This window comes from Bacillus rossius, chromosome 3 (genome assembly GCF_032445375.1).
Source record: "Bacillus rossius redtenbacheri isolate Brsri chromosome 3, Brsri_v3, whole genome shotgun sequence".
Lineage (NCBI taxonomy): Eukaryota > Metazoa > Arthropoda > Insecta > Phasmatodea > Bacillidae > Bacillus > Bacillus rossius.
The window spans coordinates 20,329,239-20,347,243 of NC_086332.1; the positions used below are offsets into that span (position 1 = coordinate 20,329,239).

At 37.0% G+C, this 18,005-nt stretch overlaps 1 non-coding gene across 1 annotated transcript; it reads right to left on the minus strand.

The window, feature by feature from the left end:
* Positions 1–6,151: 6,151 nt before the first annotated feature.
* Trnal-cag (transfer RNA leucine (anticodon CAG)) lies at positions 6,152–6,235 on the minus strand. The gene has a single exon. It is a non-coding gene; the product is annotated as a tRNA-Leu (tRNA).
* Between the last annotated feature and the right edge of the window lie 11,770 nt (positions 6,236–18,005).

Consider the following 18,005-nt stretch of genomic DNA (forward strand, 5'->3'; position numbering starts at 1 on the left):
CATGCGGGACGGGTGTTTCTCCGGGGTCGAAGAGATTTGCAAAAATATTTATTGTCATCTTACCATGTATACTTATTTTTTTTAAAACTCTAATTTGATTTTATTTTATAATTTTGTTAATTTTAATCAGTAAATATGCTGATTTTTTAATGCATTAATTGATAAAATATTCTAACGAGAACAGTCATACTTCCATAAGATTATAAAAATAATTTCTATCACTAATATCAATACTTCAATACTAATATTATAAATGCGAAAGTAACTCTGTCTGTCTGTCTGTCTGTTTGTTACCTTTTCCCGGCTGAACGGCTGAACGGATCGTTATGAAATTTGGCAAGGAGATAGATTATATCCTGGGGATGGACATAGGCTATCTTTTGTCTAAAAAAATTATCTTTAAACGGGTTAAAAAAATATATCTTAATTTTATGTAATGTGTGTCACGTTTTGCTATTGTAAGGAATTGAGAAAATTAAAGCTCTGCATCGTAGTACCTCAATACACCAGTAGATGTCACTGTTAGTTTTTTTATTAATCGTTCCTCTTTTGTCTAAAAAAATAATCTTTAAACGGGTTTAAAAAAATATATCTTTATTTTATGTAATTATGTAATGTGTGTCATAGATGTACAAATACCTCAATACACCAGTAGATGTCACTGTCAGTTTTTTTATTAATCGTTTTATAGTTTGCACATACTAACTAATATTATAAAAGCGAGTGTTTGTTTGCTACGCCATGAAATTTTGCATAGAGATAATTTATGGGCTGGAGAGTGATATAGGCTAATTTTTATGTACGGTTCCAGTGGAATTTTGTAAATACCTCTAAAAAATACGTATTTTTCTATTGTTACATTTTGTTTGGTTGTTCGCAAAGTAAATTTATTCATATGTTTTTTTTAATTAATTTCTTATATATATATTTTTTCTCCCTACCTAGGGCACCCATAATTCTTTTAAATTTCACGTGTATGTTTTCAATGTCATTCGAGTAGTACAATTTTTTTTGTCAAATTGATCATTGTTTATACTTTCTGTTTCATTTTGGAAACATATTTTTTTAAGGTATTATGACAAATAAATAAATTACTTTCACTAACATTCTTAGCTTTTTATTGTGTGGATAGTTTCAAGTTTAATATTATGTAGGATCAAAAATTCTTAAAAATATCAATTTCTTCGAAATTTATTCATAGTTTGGTAGGGCCTACTAATTTTTTCTATTTGTCAGTATTGTTATTTTTTTTACAGTACCTACTTATTTGCAAGGACTTTGGTTTTGTGTTTATAATTTATCTCCTGAGCGTCAAGCGTCTCTTAGGGCTGCCGAGACCAAAGACCAGTAATATTTGTCAATTATGTAATATATTGTTGAAAAATTAGAATTTTACTATTTCAGGTATGTTGATTTTATTTAATAATTAGAGTCGTTAGGCCACGTGTAATTGCCTTCTTCCTTTATTTAATATTAAACATTATGTTTGGTTGAGTGTGAGATAATTTTATTTATGTATGTTTTAATTTAATTTAATTTCTTATATATATATTCTTACCAACCTACTTCTATTAAATTTCAGGTGGATGTTAACATTGTCATTCGAGTAGTAATATTTTTTTTTTGTCAAATTGGTCGTTATTTATACTTTTTGTTTCATTTTGGACTATGTTTTTTTTTTTTTACTTGTAGTGTGTACAGGGAGTGAAATCTCTATTTATTTCTATACTTTTTTGGATAAGCGGAATATGGACACCACAGTTTTACATATAAACAATCCTACAAATGTTTTAAACATTATGACAAATAAAAAATAGTTTCACAAACATCCTTAGTTTTTTTTGGTGTGTATAGTTTGAAGTTTAATATTATGTATGTACGTAAATTCTTAAACATAGAGTTATTTATTAAATTCATTAGAAAATCATTCATAGGTAGGTAATAAGTTTTTCTATTTGTCAATATTGTTATTATGGTAGATAGGAGTACAGTAAATGCCTACATTCTTATATTCCTTTATATCTCTTTCGATTAGGAGTGTTTCCGAGCCATTCGGCGTCCTCAACATCACCCCCGCCCCCCCAAAAAAGAGGTCCAAGTCCCAAAATTTCGAAAGTTTAAAATTTTTTAAAAATCTTTCATATTCGATTTTAAGTGTTTTCGAGCCATTCAGGGGACAAAGCCTTAAATTTCGAAAATTTCAGGAATATCAAATATCTATTCTTTCGAGATGGAGTATTCCGAAACTTTCGAGGTCCGGAACCTCCAACCCCCCCCCCCCCTCCTTTTCCACAAAAGTGAAAGCCCCAAAATTTCGAAAAATTGGAGGAAATTGTATTAAAATTAAGTCATTACGCACTAAAGTGTCCGGGGCATGGTGGAACTTTTACCCAAGGTCTACTTCCCTAAAAAAATTGTTGAAGAGGGGGGGGGGGGGGGGAAATGCAAAACCCCAAAACTTCGAAAATTTTCAACAATTTCTTAAATTTAAGTATACTTTTTTACTATTTGGAGTGTTTCCGAGCCATTCGGGGTCTTCAAACTACCCTCCCCCTACAAGGGGTCAAAGACCCAATAATTAAAAAATTTCCCAAAATTTCGAACATTTATTCTCTTTAGATTTGGAGTGTTTACGACTTAAATAGTTAAGGACTGTAAAAATAATTTCTGTACCTAAAAATGTATTGTGTCTATTTATTGCGTAAAAATATTTGGAACTTTTTTCCATGGTAAGATTTCAGCATTACTCAGAAATTGCGCGAGCGAAGTCGCGGGTTATTAGCTAGTTCACAATAAATACACAATTCTGCCCACCTGGTTAAAAACTTTTGAATATTTTTTATATGTAATAGGGACGTATTAAGGGATAGTTTTATTTTTATAATATTTTATTTTTACCAATGCGAAACGAAATTAATTTAATATTTCTTTATGTACTTGCTTTAAGTTTATTTACTATATCCATTAATCTGCCCGGCATGAGTTGCAATGCCTAAATCATCTGTATGTAATATTTTTGAAGTAGGTATACATACACAAAGCATCTCTCTATACATCTTAATCTGTATATATACGTCTCACTATATATATTTATATTTATATATCAATCTCTGTTATCTATATACCTGTAAATAAATAAATAAATAAATATATATATATATATATATATATATATATATATATATATATATATATATATATATCTCAAAATATGTCTAAATATTAAAAATATATATTTTACCTATCTCTATTTTTTACTTGGCACAGGTGTGACATATATATATGAAAACAAGCGTGTATTCGAATGCAACGTTGAGCCAAAATTTCAAAGCAATCAGTGAAGAACCTTCGGAGATTTAAGATTTTGAACGAATGAACCATTACGTTTTTTATTCGAATAGATTTGTTAAATACGTACCGCTATTAAGCTAGAGCAGCAATTGTTTCATGTTCCCACGACCAGGTTGGGCTACGCGCCAGACCTTTTGGCCCGCGACTGTACCGGCCTGGAAGCCGCCTGCGCGGGTCTCTGGCCCGATCGTACCTCGGAGGTGGAAAGCAAGCCATTTGAATGCATTCTCGCTCGTCACTCAAGTGCGCGTTACCGCCGCCGGCGGCGCCCGCGTCGCCCTGGTGTGGGCTGGGGGGGGGGGGGGTGGTGGGTGGAGGGGAGGGTGTGGCACAGGGGGCGCGCCGGAGTTACGGCCGGAGCGCCGGCGCCGCGCGCTGCCTGGCAATCAGGCGGCTAGGCCCTCCTGAGGCGCCTCCGCGCGGACATATCGCGCGATAAACGTCCGAGAATACATCGACCAGTTTCACGCAGCGAGCGACCCTCCTGGCAATTCTTCTCGAACACCACTGGCTCAGTCGAATAAGCTGCCAGTACTCTATTCTGTCCGCGAGATTTATACCTATTTTCTTTTTTAATAACGCGTTGTTGAACCGATCCTACGTAGCGACGAGGCCTAAATGTGATCTAACGTTTGGTTTTTAAAAAAGGGTTTGAATTTTTCATTAATCTTGCCAATTGTGTAAAAAAATATATTGCAGACAACAACTAAACGTTATTTGAATGTAATGTCATCGGAAATTATTTTTTATATTTATAATTATTAGGGCAATTGCTTTTTTATTCCAGCTATCATATATATTTAATAATTTTTTTAAGTTAAAATTGATTGAAGCGATGTTTTTAAATTTTATGACACTTATTTTTTTCAGATAACAATTACACGAAGCAAACGCATGGGTAGTTGTAAATAATACATATTAAATTTAAAACATTTTCGTGTTTTTTTTTTTTTGTATTTTGCTATTTTTCTCGAGTAGATTTGTGACAAGATGAAAATTAGTTTTCTGTAAATGTGATTATGTTTATCTCTGGATGTAAAACTTCCTTATTTAATATGTTTATTGTATAGACGTTTCATGCTACGAGACTTATGAAGCGTGTGTTGAGGTTCGTGGGTTTCGATCCCATATTCATAGCGGAATTCAAATTTGAAGGCGTCGTTTCAGTGTCCATAATATATGCTTCGGACCACTTTGGAATTTTTCGATTTCAACGTCATCTTAAGTCACTGTAACCACGTAAAGTGAAACCGTACCTTTACGCTCATATTTATTACTTCAAGTGGCGGAAGATTCATTTCCTTTGCGTCGCAAGCTGTGCAGATGTTTTAAGGTCGCTGTAGCAGGAGCTGAAAAGTTGTTACGAGAGAATGGAAGCGAGGGGTGGTGGAGGGGGGACTTTAGCAGGCGACGCACGCTCGCCAGCGGGTTCAATGTGGGTACCCCACCCCCCAACCCCTCCCCTTTCATTCTTCTCCCAGCCTTCTCACCGGCGAAGCCGGCCCGAACGCCCTTCGCCGTCATCCCGCCGGTAAATCGTCATAAAAGTGACGCGAAGGGTTGGCTGTGATGTGACGCCTGCCTTAGCCTAATTAAAGACCGAGATTTATCGACGTGTGGAGGGGAGGATATTAGCTCGGGGCCCCCGCCTTTAACGCCGCCCCCGGCTGCGAAACGTCGCGAGGGGGTGCAGGGGTTTGCAGACGAGGAGATTTCGTTCACGTGCAGCACATTCTGCAAGTCCTGCGGGTTTGTGCCGGCGGCGGACGGGATACGTGAGCTGAATAATTGAACGATCGCTCACGTCACTCAACGGGAATGCGCAGAGTCTTTATTTTCCGCGGAACGGATTAATATTCGCCCACACTTGTGGACGGCATATCAATAGGTTGGGACCGGAAAAATTCGCGGGTTCAATGACCTGCCGGATGGACTCCGAAGTTCTACGTACACTCGGTCAAATGACACCCACTCATTGGCTGCTGTCTTGTGAGACGTCCCAACGTAGCAGCCTGTGATTCGATAAAGCTTTGGTCGGGCGTTTCTCATTGGCCCAGAGTCACCCAGGTGAGTTGTGAGCCAATAGCAGAGGCAGCACTGAGGTATAACTATTTGTATTTTAGCCTATCGCGAAATGAATTCGCGAATTTTTCCGGTCTCTATCAATAGGATCATTTCACCGGCTCACGTTCCTCCAGGTGCAAAAGTGGCACAAGGGTTTTTTAATTTCAACCTATCGATAGACAACTAAACAATTCACGTTATTTTTTTATGGAACCAGGATGAACTCCACACTATTGTATCGACGTATATTTTCCACTGGCTGCTGCCACATACGGCTTCCGGTCGGATTGCATGTGACTGGGAAATTTTAATGTTGTAATGTTGTTCTTCGTTTCTTTTTTCCTTTGGATCTGTAAAACTTCATATAGGTCCAACGAGAACGCAGATCAAGTATTTAAGAATAAGAATTCCAGACTCTTTATAAATTATAACGCAATAATAATATTCGAATTTTTTTCATTTTATAAGTTTATAATGATAAGCCTTACTAGAGATAACTAGAGATATGAGATATTGAAAAAGTGAAGAAGAACTTTACTGCGTGTCTCTAAAATAGATCGAAAAATAAACTTAATTGCGTTGGCCACACTGTTACCTAGAGTTGTCACTTTACAAAACTATTTGTCGATATATTTCCGTGTGGATCTAAAAAATAAACTCGTACAATTATGTGTGTGCAGCTTATTAAACTAAATATTTACATTAACTACATTGTTAGAGTACCCAAAAAGACTATTTTCAGAAGTGGGATTCGAACCCACGCCCACAGAAGTGGACTGTGACCTGAACGCAGCGCCTTAGACCGCTCGGCCATCCTGACTTGATAAGTTAACCATATTTTAAAATGATATTTTTATTAAAATAATTATTTATTATATTTTCTTCTGTTTATATAAATGTAATGTATGCTTTAAATCCAAAGAACTGCCATAACTTAGAAAACTTGGAAAAATCCACGTAACTAAGAAACACACAACTTAGAAAGATCATAACTTTGAAACACACAACTTAGAAACACACAACGCAGAACCACACAACTTAGAAACGCCATAACGTAGAAACTCAGAACTTAGAACTATCGCAACTTAGAAACACACAACTTAGAACTGTCATAACTTAGAAACACGTAACTTAGAAACACGCAACACAGAACCACACAACTTATAAACGTCATAACGTAGAAATTCACAACTTAGAACTATCACAACTTAGAAACACACAACTTAGAACTGTCATAACTTAGAAACACGAAACGCAGAACCACACAACTTAGAAACGTCATAACGTAGAAAGTCATAACTTAGAAAATTATATGTTGTGTGTTTCTAAGTTGTGTATTTCTAAGTTATGACAGCACCCCATCCCGAAGTTGGCCTAAGGTGAATTATTCGGGCGTGTTCGGGCAGGGTCCAAAATTTATGTGCATCTTAGGTCACCCCAAGTCCTGATGGACTCACCCACGCTTTTTATTTTGTGTGTGTGTTTGTGTTTAACTTTCTCGAATGACCTCGTGGTCGACGAAACACGAAACACGAAGCTCGCGGCTGCGAGGTCGGCAGGGGAAGAGCGAAGGAGGAGGGGCCGGTGAAGCAGAGGGGTCGGCGATGGAGGGAGTTGATCGCTGATCCCACGGCTACACGTGGTGACAAACCTCCGTCAGCTTGGCCCTCGTCCTTCTTGGGCAACCATTTCCATGCTAATCTCTGGCGCCGAGGCGCCACCTGCTGCAGCCTCGTGAGCGGCACCCGATGTCCCGACGGCGTCTCGTCGACGTGCTGGTAGACAAGGGAGGGGGGGAGGCCCAAGCTTCGCACGTGTTGGTGCCTCTTTCTCCCTCCCCCCCTCCCCATCGCGAGTCAGCACGGGGTCCCTTTCCACCTCGCACTTCCAGCACTTGGTGTACAACCCGCCTACCGAGTCACGCGTCACTTTCCCGGTAGACCACAAAATATTTTCGACGTGACAACGTCTAATAAATCGATGAACGCCGGCTGCACGCACGAAAAAGGATGACTCATTGTCCCGTTACACACATTGTACCTTTACGCTATGTCCCGTTACGCTCATTGTACGCTTGCGCCGCAAAACAGCCGTAGGGCAGCTAAAATCCCCAAAGCAACGCCATGACTAGCAAGACCTGCTTCCCACTTAGCTCATATTCTTGATTTCCCTCTTGTTCGATTAATGGATATTTCATATCTCTTCAACTCGATTGGAACAACCATCGATTTGACTTTTTCGAGGCACATTAAACTCGAAACACTCCCACTCGTTTCCTACTTTTCCTATCATCGTCCTATCCTTAACAGAATAACGCAGTTTGGAAGAAGTTAAATAGCAAACATGTATAAAAGTTATAGTTAAAATAATCTCTTCGTTAAAGTAATAAACATATTTGAATTAATGAGTGCAAATAAAAGTAAATTTATCCATTAAATTGTAGATTTCATTTCACTCCTTCTTTGTATCCATACAAAATAGTGATAATTTAAAAAAATGATTCAATTTTATTCATAAAAGTATGCAATCATTTCATCAATGTTTTGTTATGACGTTTTCACGTTAAACTATCGTCCGTAAACCGAATTTACAGACAACCAATTTTTTAATACATATTTTTTTATTACGTACGCAGCGCTTTTATTTTGAACTTATTCATGCCGGATTTTTCATTAAAATAAAATAATACGAAAATTAAAAAAAAACTTTTAATTTCCTACAGTGATTTTTGATAGTTGAATGCAGTTAAAAAAAATTTTATTATCAAATTTGGAAAATAAATTCCATCCAAGCGACACAACGTTGGATGATCTTTCTTATAACGGAGATCTTACTTACACCTGTAAAAACATGGTCAACCAAATCATCCCCGTTCTTAAAACAAAATGGCTCTGGTCAACTAATTTTGTGTGTAATTATGTAGCACAAAACCACCCGCATATACATAGTTACTTAAGTTATCACGGGTATGATTTCTTGTAAGGATTTGCCTGCTGGGCGTTTGAAGTGCTGTTACAATACACCCTCTTCAGCCTTTAAAAACCAACAATTATTTTTGTGAAGTCTTCATTTTATTTTAAATTATTTAATATTATTACAATTATATTTGTTTTTTATTAATTATTATATTTATATTATTATATTATTATTTAATTAATGTATTATTTGAAATTATTCATTTTGTTTGAAAAATTTTCATATTTCACGTTTATACCAAGCATTACTTAAAGTACTTAAACTATTGAATTAAAAGCAGTATTTCTTATGTACACTACACTACATGACGTAATTGTGATATTATTTTTTAGTTGACAAGTTATAACTTGATGTAATAAAATCGTAAAACTCTGTTGGTAATATACTATGTTTGAATCAGTTATCTACTGGATTTTGTCAATTGAAGGTTACGACGAATCTTCATTACAGTGGTTTAACATATTTAGCTCTATATATTTGTTTTTCTGAGTTTCTGTTTAGTAGTTATAGGTCTAATATACTTCTTTCTCAAATACGAATCTTGGCTTCGATTCTCAAATTAGTGCCTTAAATCCGATTATAGATCTAAAGTGTAAGAATAAAATAATATATGAACAAAAAGGGGGTTGTCTGAAAAGTCGGTTTACGGACGATAATTTTACGTGATAAAGTCATAAGAAAACGTTGATGAAAAATTGCATAGTTTTTAATTTTCAAATATTATTTACAGTTTTTGCAAATTAAATTTAAATAATTGTTTAAATATAATCACGGACAATTATTTAAAAAGCCCGCCTTAACCTGTTTGATATTATAGAAGATTTTCTCGCACGGTGATTGGACGGTTCTTCAACTCTCGGCTCAGGCGGAATGTGAATATTTTTCGCACGTGCAGCCGGCGTTTATAGATTTATAAGACGTTATCACGTCAAAAATTAATATTAAAAATAATATATTTACGATGATAAATGCATATTAACGTGATTAAGAAGTAAACCAGCATACATTAGATAGTTCCTGAAAATTTAAATAACGTAATCATTGTCAACTGCTCATGTTATAGTGTTTGAATTTCTGAGTTTAACTTCCTCAAATATTTACTTCGAATTTTTTATCTCAAAAATCAAATATTTTGAATAATAAAAATATTACTGGCTCATACCCACAATCTAGTTAAGCCTTTAAACTAAAGAAAAATCATAACTTTATTTAAATGAATCATGCAATGCGGAATTTTAATTTAACACAGTTTTACTTTGTACATACGCCTTTGCAGTTTTGCACTGTTTGTCATGTAAAAATTCCGAAAATCTAAAATAAATAAAAAATTGATCAAGAAAACAGTGCAAAACATCGATGCCGTATGTTAATAAAACTGCATTAAATCACAAAAATAAAATTTTTTAAACAAAGTAAATAAAAAAATCGATAAACATTATAATATTTCAGATTATGTCTCAGCGTGGTAACACTTGATAAAAACGTTGCAAGCTGAACACCTTACCAGACTTTCTTCCCAATAAAGCATTAAATAAACTAAGCAGGTGCGATTGATGGATTAGCGCACGGATACTGTAAATAGATTCACCACAAGATTTGTTTTACTTGCAAACTATATAATATTGTTATTTTTTATTTATATTTATTTTTTAAATAATTTCTTTATAGAAAAATAAAGAACAAAACTCAATGCAGGTTCTTTGTGTGGTTGGTAAATACTCCCGGTGGGAATTTTTAATATACAACAGTGTTAAAAGGTCGAAGGATTTATCATGAAAACGTTTTCGAGGTGAAATACGTTTGAAAGTTGATTTTCAGAATAGTCTGCAGCTGTTCATTTTTTCGTGCTAAAAAAGGTTAAGGCTATGTTCACTGGCTTCCTTGAAGACTTAAAAACATGTAGTTATAACGCCGGGCAGCTGATGTTACACTGTATGCTAATAGAATATTTGTAATTTATTTAATCAACACATTAACACCAGTGAGAATCGTCTTATCTGACGTAAACATGCAGTAACGACGTCATAGTGACAGAGGCTGTAGATAACAAGGTGTGAATGTTTTTAATAACTTTATCGCAAGGTAAAAAAAAATTAATAAAACCTTAATTTCAAATGTGTGTATATAGTATTCTGTTTATAGCGCCACGAAGTATACTTGCCCGTCATACCGGCTTGTTGTGCGGCAAGCATTTGACCCCTTAGACGTAGTCTTACACAGCTTCAGGTTCTCAATTTGTGTTTGTTTGGCGTAAGTTAAGTTAACTGATGGTGAGATCATGTTTGTTTTAGGGGGCTAGTGGTTATTTTCGTTGTAAATTCTGAACTCGGCTATCGGAAAATGTGAATTTTGATGATTACACAAATCCAGATATGTAATTAATAAGTAGGAAGGTGATGAGCACACAATTAACGTTTAATTAATATTGTAATGCAAGGGAGTCGTGTACCTTAAAAGTTAGACAACATTTGTGAATAATTTAAACTTATACTTAAGACTTTTAGTATATTGACATTTTTATGGGAAAAAATAAATAAAACTTTCTTTTGCCATCCCGAATGTTTAACAGTATACTTTCTATTGCTGGGATGTATTAGAAATCTTATCATCCTAGCTATGTCAGTTTTGCACACTAAAATTTCCCAAATACGTAAAGCTTCAATGCCATTTTATAAACTTCTCTTCAGTGAAATGCATTTGAATTTTTTTTTCAACCACAATGAATTTATATATCTCTGAAAATAATCATCAACTTACACACGCCAAATTAAGTCGGAAGTGGTATGTCTGCTCAGCAGCCGTCGATGAAATATTTGGAATGACGTTTCCGAGGTATTCTAAACCTTCCAGAGCGAAAGAAGTAATAGGCGGGGGCAGGTTACTGCCGGCATCCAGCGGCGCGGAATCGGCGACGGGGCGAAGTCCGGGGGGCCCGAGGGGGCGGCTCCCAGGGAGCAACGGGCCGGGGTTGGAGAATAAGTAGCCTGGCTTCCCCCTTCCCGCCCGCAACGGCCGAGCGATCTGCGGCAACAAATGGCGCGCACCAGCTACCAGCGCGGGCACTAACCATTACGACGAATTTACAGCTTCCGCTGACAAACGAGCCTCTTTCTGCCGGAGAAGCATCACCGTGTTTACCTAAAACTTGTTTCCACCCCCCCGCACGCCGCGTCGGGGGGCGAGATTGAGGTCGGCTTTTCAATTGCTTCTCGCGAGGCTGTCCTGGCCCCAGAGCGCTGCTTCCGCCGTGAAATACCGTCGACGAGGCCTCCAGGGGAGAGGAAAACAACGCTGCTGGCACTCGGTGACCTCGCTCCAGACCTCAGCCTCCGGACACGCGCTTCTGTCCCTCTGTCGCGCATCACCTGCACGTCATTCTCTCTCTCTCTCTCTCTCTCTCTCTCTCTCTCTCTCTCTCTCTCTCCCCCGGGACAACGCGACACCACTTCCACCTCACATTCGCGAAAAAACACTTGCCGCAAACTATCCAGGGATCTTCCTAAACTAACGTTGTATATTTTTAAAATAACGGGTATTGGGTTAAATTTATTTGAACAAAAGTCCTCTAGGATAATCTCGGTTTATCATCAAAACTTTAAAAAAAAAAAACCTGGTTAACCTATTAGCAAGATCACTCCTCTTTATTCCATGCGCGTGATTTACCTTGTTTACAGCGCAACACAAAATTCGGAATACGGAAGCCGCCGTGGTTTATAAGAAGATTTTTCGTTCGGCTGAAATTACGAATAAATCTCCGTGTATTTAAGGTGCTTTCTTCACTGACAGGTTCGAAAAATTTACTGTAATTTCTAACAGTGTGGGCAAGCAATGTTAATGAATTCACGCCAGGGTATCAGGTCATTTCGTTAGAGGATGAGTATAGAATCGCACACTTACACTCCAACAGCTAAGTATCTGACGCGGTGAATAAACTTTTTTGGTTTTTAATTAAGATTTTATCCTCCATCTCGGGTCAAAACTTCACCAACAATAAGAAAAGGAGGTTTAAGCATACTTATGTTATATTTATTCATTAGTTGTATCTTAACCTTATTTGGATACCAATGTTACTCGATTTTATAAATAATTTTTCTTAATTATGTATATTTTACCACCATCTAAGTTGGCAACAATTATTACTTGCACACGCACGCCAAATGAGCGAAATGAAACTAAATGAAATGTCTTTTAAACTTTAAAATTTATATTTCTTGTATTTGCCAACTGTAACACACCGTAAAGTTTCTTTTATATAATAGTTTTATGAAGTGTGCGTGAACATGAAGATTTACTTTGTTTCTGAAGAAAGTATTCTAATAATTGATTTCTGTATCTCAGAAAAATAACTCAGAAAAACGTTTGTCTGCCTCAACAATATTTTCTTTTGTATATGAACAAATAAATATAAAAATTATATTCAAACAAATATTTTGCTGCAGCAGGAAAGAGCCTTCACGTGTTACTGTTTTTAAGGGGAAATAACAAGCATAGTCAATTTAAAAGTGTCTTCTCACATTCGTAATTCAATTATGATCCAGCTTCAAAAATAATTCTTTACGTATGTCTGCAGGATTTAAAAACTGATTTTCGCATTAAATTTTTATTTTATTTTATACTGAAAGGCTTTTTACAGCATTTCGCGTGTTCACGACAGTCATCAAAGTAGTTACGGAGTGTGTGATCATCAACGGAAGGCCTCAAAAATTTCTGTGTTCCTTTAAATTAGGTTGTTCGTCAAGACCGCGCAAAAATTAAGCTGTTACAACATACTGAAGATGTTATCCTTCGTAAGATAGGTCCAAACCTTTCGAACCAGGAACTTTTCCTCAGCGTTATTTCTCCCCGTGCAACAGCAACGACTCTTCACGGACGGGGCATCGGTAGAAAGAGATCCCATCCCCTGTAAATCAGCGGGAATAAAAATTCTCCGTCGTAAATCCGCTTTCTCCCTTTTTCCACCACCGCCATCTTAAACGGAGCGGTGTAAAACTTGGGACATTAAATTTCACGTATGGCGTGCCACGGAATTAAAAGCTGCTCGCGAGGTTGCATGAAGCTTGTGAGCGGGTAGAGGAGGGGCCAGGGTAAATGAGTCTTATCGCGATAGCTGAATTGCCGTAATGAGGTCACTATATTAAGGCTCCTCCCACCCCGCACCAATCCCGTGCCCCCGGGGCGACGGTATCCGACCACCGCAGCCAGTAAATACGCCCCACGTGACGCAGGGGCACCAACCCTCCACCTCAAAGGGCGATGTTTAAATTACTGATAAAAATTGCGCAAAGATTAGTTTTGAATTTGTGGGCGTGCGCTGCAGACAAATTTCCCACCCTCGAAAGAAATATCCCACGGTACCCCAAAGGAGGAATTTGGAAATATCTCACCACTTCTTCGGCTTCAGAACAAGGAATGAGTTGAGTCGATACATACTCTCAAACTGACAGAAAATTCTACACTTCTTAATTCTGTCGTTATAGCATTTTTCAGCTAATGTAGCTTATTATATGCGCTAGTTACTAAACCTTCAGTCATGATAACATGGGAATGAATAAATATTCCTTTATTCTGCGCTTATTGGCTATAGAATTAGTTTAATGTACTAAAAGTTAAAAACATCAAGTAATTCTTTTTGCTATATTTCATTGTAAATGGCCATACAGAAACACTGATTAGTTACATGTGTTATTTACAATATGATTTCTCTGTGCTATGTACAATATATTTTTAATTTGGAATCATGATACATGTGATATTTTTCTCTGGTACACAACCATTAACGAAGAGGCAACCAAACAGCTGACATGTCTGCACGGTAATAAATATCATCTGTATGAGTTGAGTCCAAATGGTAAGAGTGACAGTGGTGATGATCAGGTGCCAAATGTTCAATTCCAAATCCAAGCAAAAGTTTACAAATACTGCACGAGGACTGGTTGCGCTCAACTTAATTTAAGCCAGCAAAAAACACGTTAGAATTTTCGACGCATGAAGACGGGAAATTGACAGGGAATCAGAACTTTTAGTCAACGGGAATTATAGACACACGTAATGAGATTAGTTCGACTTAAAAGTACATCAAACGATTGTCAGACAGTGCAGTTTAATGAAAGATGATTTAGATTACAGTAGAGCAAATACTCCTACAGCTCAGTGCATGAGACACAGACAAGGTTTCTGAAACGGATTTCATTCCTTCTTAAAAAATGTCTTGACTTTTTATCTACACCCTATTACGTCCAAATAAAGCATGGATTCCGTAACTCATTAAATTTATAAGCATTGCTCATTGTTTTCTCCCTTCATTACGATAATTCCAAACAATATTAATAATCGAAATATTTAATAAAAAGAACAAATTTTCTTTATGTAATTTCCATGACTGTAAAAGTTTCACACTCAGCCCACATTTACAGTTCATTCATCTTACCTGGAAACGTTTGAAATCAAACATTGGAAAAAATAATACCTATAAATTAAAAATAAAATTAAGTGTTTACACTGTGGTATTCACCCAATACGTTTCGCAGCATATCTAGGAAATATTTTTTTTAGACTTAAATTTCTTAACGCTATTTTGTACATCATATTGTTATGTCTCTAGAATAATGATTAAGTGAAACCTCTTTGGTGCTAAAATTATATAAATGTTTATTTCGAAATTTTGTAAACACTTTATTACATTTTATAATAAATTGCTAACTTATAAATGATATATCTACGTTCATACAGTTTATGCCATTTAATTTAATAGTTTACAAAGTGTTACCTATAATTCCATTATTGCAAAACCTTATGTATACAATTAGTTCCATTGTGGTTGAATATTTACAAAATTTTGCTTAAATTAATGCACAAACAGTTGATAGGCCAGTAAATTACGGTTCTGAATAAAAAAAAAATTCAAAACATGTCGTAGTGTTCAGTTATATGCATTATTTTTTTTTTCGAAGTTTTTAAATCCATACCATGCACCAAATTATTAGAAAGTGTAAATAATTATTGCTATGTTATCATAAATAACCCTACTATTGATAAAAATTAAAAATAAGAATTAAAATGCTCTACTTTTTAAGATAAAAATATTGGGAAGTCTTATGCGGCAAAAATTTTTAATAGGGTAGATTTTACTAGTTATACTGTAAAAAAACTTTACTAACATAGCAAGTAATTTGAAAATATGACTAACTTAAGCAAATAACTTGCTGAGTTAGCTAATTAATTTTTCGTACAGCGTGAATAGTAAAAGTTACCTGAATATAAAATGTTGCCGCATACGTTGTACAAAGAAATATGTTACCCACAGTTATAGCATGTCTTATTTTATTTTGATATGTTTATAATGGTAGGGTTTATTTAAAATTGCAAACATTTTTAGTCGTAATATATTATCGTTTGACGCAGGGTGGGAATTTAAAAACTACTTTTAAAAACGTATACTTAACTCAAATACTACGACGCTTTTTGAATTTGGGTTTTTCGATTCAGCAGCGTTATTAATTGGTAAATAAATGGTCCTCGGCTTGACTTTCAGCTAAGGGACATTCTGTATACACACTGTAGCCTTTGTTTAGGTGCAACTAGCCAAAAGTATTCTGTCTATGAAACACATATTTGAAAATTAACTCTTAATAGCAGTGCACACTTTTACGGCGAGCTTAACCGGCTGTCGTCCTGAGAACAAAAGAGTGCTAGCATCTGAAGCTGACAAGAGTTAAGTATCATGAATATGCAATTGTTACACAACACCGCGGGAACAGTTGGCTCTGTTCGCTTCCCCTACAGCCCATAAAGGTTGTTTTACAACTTCTGAGGCCCCCCCACCCCCCTTTTCGCCAGCGGCGTTATGTAATTTATAAACGGCTCCTTATCCCACTCGTTTAAATATTTTAACACCTCAATCTGGGAGAGTACTCTCGTTTCTTTGATAACATTCACTGTTCTGGCTCCTACATCGCTTCTTGGCAGGAGGGTTTTAACTCCCCAGTTGAGGCTACGATGTTTTAGTTCATGTCTAGTCCTACCTTCGTTTCAGCAAGGCCATAGCATGTAAACTGAAATTTTTCATTTTTAACGCACCTTTTAATCGGGCAAACATAACCAGTCAGAAGAAATCCTGGTTCAGATTTTGCCACGTTTTCATTAAATATGCCCAGGGGAAAAAACAGATGGTTTATTAACCAATTCCTTTCAATTTGCTGTGTTTTCGGGATAGATTATTTCATCGTTAATTAGCTTAAAACCAAATAAATAAACAGTATCACAACAAATATAAATCAATAACGTATATGTTTTTGGTAAAACCACTAGCATATCATCTAAAAAAAAAGTTTCTGGTTTAAATCCTGTAAATGGCATGGGTCGACGAGTGCATTTTAAATATAAAAGATATGTAAAAAATCGTTTAATCTTCACGTAGCGTGTTTCAAATTTGGAGTTCGAACACTGATAAACAATTGTCGTTGTTTACTTACGTACACTGTTGACATAACAACAGTGACAAAACGACACGTAGGCCATTGGTTCTACTTTGGAGATATATCAAAGTATCACACAAACTATAAAATCATTTAACGTGTGAAACACACTCTCACGCTATGACTGGTTAACCAGATGAGCAGGCCACTAAGATGTTTTATAGTGAAGTCAAGCTGTACTTTTTAATACTTCTACAATATAGTAACAGTTATTTCAGTGCTAATCAGTTCTCTATGTCAGCTACTAAACCGACCAGAAACCACCGAAATCGCAACGGTTCCCCTCGCCCTGGATTGACGAGCGAAGCGGGAAATGACTTGCCCAAACTGCCGCGGGGTCTCCCCTGCAACTTTGATACTGGCGCCGCGGACGTAAAGCGGACAGGGCTGACTGAATGCCTGCCCTTTATATGCGGATATCTACTTTATGGGCCACCTGTTGCTTCACTCCCAGGACCCCCTCCCCTCTTCCACCCCCCGCCTTCAACCCCCCTACTCCGACGCCCTCTCGACCAACTTCCTCCAACGTGCAACACAGAACACAAACTACCCGCCTGCTCCGGGCTCTGTTTTTTTATTCCGCCCCCTCCGCACTTGTCTCCCCCTCACCCGTCCTTGCTCGGCGGGCGAGAAGGGAGCTGGCGAGAGTAAATTGAGCGGCTTGTCGACATGAGTTCTCCAGTAAAAAGCCATCAGGGACACAATGTTTTTATACTCTCCGTTCCCTCTCCACATCTCTCTTCTGTCTGTCTCTCCCTCTCTTTCCGCTTCACGCGCGCTCTTATCGAACATCGCTGTCCCCTTCAACCCTTGCCAAAAAATTCCAAACCTTTCCGACGGACTCTTTCCAAGCGCAGCTGCAGTAGATCCGCTCGACCATGCTTGACACGGCGACGCGTTTCGTTCACTTGAGTTCAGCGCGTGGCAAGACAGCCTTCGTCTCCCGGCTTTGAACCCGTGGTCCGACCACCCTGACTTACCGTGGTTTCCCGGAATAATACCCAGGCCAAACCTGGGCTGGTTTTTGGCTTTCGGTTTCCATCGTGTGCGTGTTTCCGTCGCCAACTACCTCTTTTTTCACGTGACAACGTCTAATAAATCGATGAACGCCGGCTGCAAGCACGTAAAAGTGTCCCGTTA